The sequence below is a fragment of the Portunus trituberculatus genome, chromosome 5, assembly GCF_017591435.1.
Source record: "Portunus trituberculatus isolate SZX2019 chromosome 5, ASM1759143v1, whole genome shotgun sequence".
In the NCBI taxonomy this organism is placed as follows: Eukaryota; Metazoa; Arthropoda; class Malacostraca; order Decapoda; family Portunidae; genus Portunus; species Portunus trituberculatus.
This window is the reverse complement of record NC_059259.1, coordinates 8,152,296-8,157,295: the sequence shown is the minus strand read 5'-3', so window position 1 is coordinate 8,157,295 and position 5,000 is coordinate 8,152,296. Positions and strand designations below refer to the sequence as shown.

At 39.7% G+C, this 5,000-nt stretch overlaps 1 protein-coding gene across 2 annotated transcripts in view; it reads right to left on the bottom strand.

The window, feature by feature from the left end:
- The window catches only part of LOC123515131, a 5,933-nt gene extending 5,578 nt beyond the window's left edge, over positions 1 to 355 (bottom strand). The window contains exon 1 of one of the 2 annotated variants that reach the window (XM_045273584.1): positions 262 to 355. The gene's annotated coding sequence lies outside the window, so the exon portion shown is untranslated. Of the gene's footprint in view, positions 1 to 255 lie in introns of both variants that reach the window. The other variant, XM_045273594.1, reaches the window with a different exon arrangement.
- Positions 356 to 5,000: the final 4,645 nt, after the last annotated feature.

The window sequence follows — 5,000 nt, the reverse complement described above, 5'->3', positions numbered from 1 at the left end:
AAGAGAATATAGAAAAACAAAATATGATAAATAGAAAGAAACAACGAAGAAAACAAATAAAGGGGACAAGAAGCAAAAATCTACAACTCTTACCAACACTAACAATAACAACTACTATTACAACAACAACAACAACAACACCTGTAACTGCTACTACTACTACTATTACCGCTAGAATAACATTGGTATTCACATCGAGATTAGAACGAGCATTTACTAACGGAGAGAGAGAGAGAGAGAGAGAGAGATACACACACCAACCTCTCCCGTCCTCGGCTTAACGCCAACTGAGCGATAGTCAATGCCGAAGCACCGAACGGTGGGTGCAGAGAGAGAGAGAGAGAGAGAGAGAGAGAGAGAGAGAGAGAGAGACCTTGTGTTGTTATTCCCCGCCTCTCTCTCTCTCTCTCTCTCTCTCTCTCTCTCTCTCTCTCTCTCTCTCTCTCGTAACGGATGAATGAATGTCAGAAAAATAGAACAACAGAAAGAGAGAAAAGAAAATGTCAAACTCACACGAAAGGATTAAAAACAGATAAGAAGAGAGAGAGAGAGAGAGAGAGAGAGAGAGAGAGAGAGAGAGAGAGAGTATGGAAAACAAGAAAACAATGACAAGAACAATGAAACAATGACATTATACTTAACATTTCCTTATATGACATTTGTGAGTTGTGAAATGGGAGAAAAGAAAATGAATGAATGAAAAATTAATGTTATCCATTGAATAGTAAGGAAAAGAAAACGGAAAAATGAGAGAAAGGGAAAACAGGAATAAGAAAAGAGAAAAGGAAGACAGGGATGAGAAAAGGAAGAGAGGAAAACAAGAATGAGAGAAGAAAGAAGGGAGATAGAAGGAGGAGAGAAGAAAAAAAAGGAAAACAGGAATGAAAGAAGGAAGAGAAGAAAATAAAGAATGAGAGAAAGAAGAAGGGAGATATAGAAGAATGAAAGTAGGAATAGGAAAACAGAAGAATGAGCAAAAGAAAGGGAAACCAGAGAATGAGAAAAAGAAGAAGGAAGATAGAAAGATACAAGGAAGAAGGGAAAAAGCGAATGAGAAAAGGAAGAGGAGAAAACAAAGAATGAGAAAAGGAAGAAGGGAAAATAGAAGGAAGGGAGAAAGAAAAGGGAAAACAAGAATGAGACAAGGAAGAAAAGAGATAAAGGGATTTGAGAAGGTAGAGAAACACAAAATGAGAGAGAGAGAGAGAGAGAGAGAGAGAGAGAGAGAGAGAGAGAGAGAGAGACAGAATGGGAATATTTCTGTACACAGTTGATTTGTTTCCTATATCCGTGTTTTCCTTTTTCCTTCACTCATCCTTTTGTTTTCCTTTTCTTTCTCTCATTTTTCTATTTCCTTTTTCCCTTCTCTTATTCTTGTTTTCCTCCTTTTTATTCTTTTTCCCTGTTTTCTTCTATTCTTTCTTCTCTCTCTCATTCTTGTTTTCCCTTTTCTTCCTCTCATTCTTTTATTTCCCTTCTTCTTTCTGTCATCCTGTGATTTACCCTTTCTTTCTATCATCCTTCTATTTTCTCTTCTTCTTTCTATTATTCTCAAACTTTTTTTTCTGGTCGTTACCCATAATCTATACAGGAGGCTTGTCTATGGGCCACCGCTCACTGCCAAGCATAACCCCATGGCAGTGACCACAGTCCTACACTCATTAGGTCCATTTCTAAACCAGTCTAGCAAATACTGTAATTTTGTTGATTGTTACCTCCACTTTTGTTGTATGTTACCTCCACTGGCTGCCTACCCGCTAAACTCCATTGGTTTTATGCACACATCATACTCTTAGACCAGGGGTTCTCAACCTGGGGTACGCGTATCCCCAGGGGTACGTGAGAGGAATTTTGGGGGTACGTGGCAGGTTTCTCAAAATGTTTCAGTTTTGAATAGCTGCAAATTTGTTTGTAGTATACAATGTGGCCTACATGTGCTAGACTGGATGTGTCCTTCACTAGAACCAGGACACGTTAACAACGTTAACAAGGAAACTCTTGGAGTTATATCAATTGAGAGAAAGCTCTCTTGGATTACAGTTGCCACACAACCTTGCAAACCTATAATATTTGTTCTGATTTATTATTTCATACGTTATTCACACACACAGTGTTACTATATAGTTACAAGCTGCAACTAGCTGCAAGCAACACTAGTTCACTGCCATAATGATCGAAAATTGTCTGATATAGTTCCTTTTTTGGTAAATGTATTGCATGTTAGTCACATACAGTGTCTCCCTGTGAGGTACCAGTTCCTATCGACACTACCTCATAGAAACATACTAATGTTAATTAAAAATAATGTCTGCTCCCGATATATAACACAATTTAAACTTAATAAACTAAGTCAATAAACCATGCATTTATTGTTACCCTTCCAGACGCTGCATTGTGGGTAAGGAGTACGTGATCAATACTGAAAGGCTTCGAGGGGTACATAAGATTAAAAAGGTTGAGAACCCCTGCCTTAGACTATGGTCCCCTGTATTCTGCTTCATGGCCTCCCAGGGTGCCATGGTCCACAGTTTAGGGCCCACTGCTCTAGCTGAAGTGACACGGTTTTTTTTTTTTTTTTCTTTACATAACATGCGGAATTTTCACGGGAATTTATGGGCTAAAGGGGATACTTTTTGGAATGACTCCTATCTGAAAGCCCACCCGCTAGGAAACCGTTGCCCCGAGTGAGGAAGCCCAACCTACGCTCGGACAGTGGACAGAATTCGAACCCGTGCGCTTGGAGACCCTTCGGACCGCAAAGCACGCATGGTTCCACTGCACCACGGCCTTTCTAAGGATGTGTTTTACTGTTCTAGTGACAGATTAGCAAGACATCTGTATTACCAACAGGAAAAACACTTGAGAATCCGCCTAATCGTGACTGTGGTCTGAAAATAGTGGCGAAAGAACAAAACTGGGACTCTTGAAAACCCGGCTTGTCATCTCTGCTTCCTTTAAAAATAGCGGTGACAGAGAAGAACATTGGAAGTACTCTTGAAAACCCAGGTAGTCATCACTGGGGCCTTTGAAAACAGCGGTAAGAGAAAACATTGAAAACACTCTTAAAAATCTGACTAATCATCTCTGCTTCCTTTAGAAATAGCGGTGACAGAGAAGAACATTGAAAACTCTCTTGAAAATCAACTTTTTTGAGAGAGAGCAAAGAGTTACGTAATACTGATACTACATGAACCGCTAGCTGGAACTCTCAAACCATTATGATGAACAGGAAATAGATATCAAGTGGAGTGTATGTGTGTACGTGTGTAGAGGTAGGTTTCACATCAGCACAGGATGTTCATAATTGCTTCATCCTTTCCTTGGTGTATTTGTCAACCTGCCAATCAGTGGGGCAATCAGTGGGGCAATCAGTGCGGCCATTGACTCATTGACTTCACGGTAAACTCTTAATCTCGTACACTCAGAACTCTCAAACACTTCTGAGCTTCTGTGCATTTCAAAAGACTTTATTTGAATTTACACGAGTTTTTGTAAGGTGTTTTTTATGGTTCTAAAGCCAGATTGTAAAGATTTCTACATATTACCTGGAGAAACACTCTTGAAAATTAGGCTAATCTTCTCTATGGCCTTGGAAAACAGTCGCGGTAAGAGAGAAGAGCGTTTTCTGAATACGAAACTTAGAACATTTTCAGAAACACTTTCCTCTCTACGTCGACCAATTCCAAGGGCCACAGAGACAATAACTGTGTTCTAAAGAGAATTTGTCCTGTTGGTAATGCAGAAACCTTGTTAACGTGGCACTAGGAATACAAAAACACAACAAAACACCCCCAAAAACACCAGAACACAACAAAACACCACCAAAAACACCAAAACACAACAAAACACCACCAAAATATCCCAAAATACCCTAAAACGTTCACAAAACACCACATACCACCACAAAACACCACCAAAATATCCCAAAATACTCTAGAATGTTCACAAAACACCACATAACACCACAAACACCACCCTAAGTCATGCAGCCTCGATCGAATCCCACTAGTGTTGCCAGATCCCTTAAGCCTTTAGTGTTCGTCACGTTAAGCTTGTTTAAGGGGATTGAAACCTTGGAATTGTGCTTTTGTTTGTTGGTTCATTTTTACTAGGTATGTTTTTCGTTTGAGTAAGATTACCACTACTATTTCTTCTTCTTCTTCTTCTTATTATTATTCTTCTTCTTTCTCCTTCCTCTCCTCCTCTCTTCTTCCGCCGCCGCCGCCGCCGCCAGGAGAAATAAGAAAGAACAAGAACAACAATGATAATATCAAACAGCAAACAAAAACAACAACAACAACAACTACTACTACTACTACTGCTACTACTGCTACAACTACTACTACAACAACAACAACTACTACTACTACTACTACTACTACTACTACTACTACTACTACTATTACTACTACTACTACAACTACTACTACTACTATTACTTTTTTTCATGTAGGAAGGGAGACTGGCGAAGAGTAACAAAAAATGGAAGAAAAAAAGAGCACTGAGCCGCTACTACTCTAGCCCACTGCTATACTTGGAGCAACCACACTGCTATACTCGGAACTACCAGGGCTTGACTTCTACGAAAACCTGCTGAAAGAATTGCTGTCTGGCGTGCCCTGTAAAAGAGAGAATGTAGAGAGGAAATGACTCTCCACTTCATGAACATTATAAGGTTATCAGGTGTCCTCCTTCAAAACATCCTTTGTCTTTATTCTGAGTCCAGTCACGCCAGTCACACACTCTGCTCTCTCACCACGACTCTTTTCAAAGGTCACAAAGATGATTAGTAAAAGTTCTCAGCGATTTTCTTTCCTGCTAAAAGTATAGAAACGTTGTTAATCTGCCACTAGAACCATGAAAACAGCCTTAGAACCCTGTAACACTTCAACTAGAGCAGCATTTCCCAACCTTGTGTGCTAGTATCTCTTGGGGTGCTGAAATCAATTATAGGGTTTGCTGGGAAGTAATGCACACACTTCTTTTTCTTTCATCCTTCT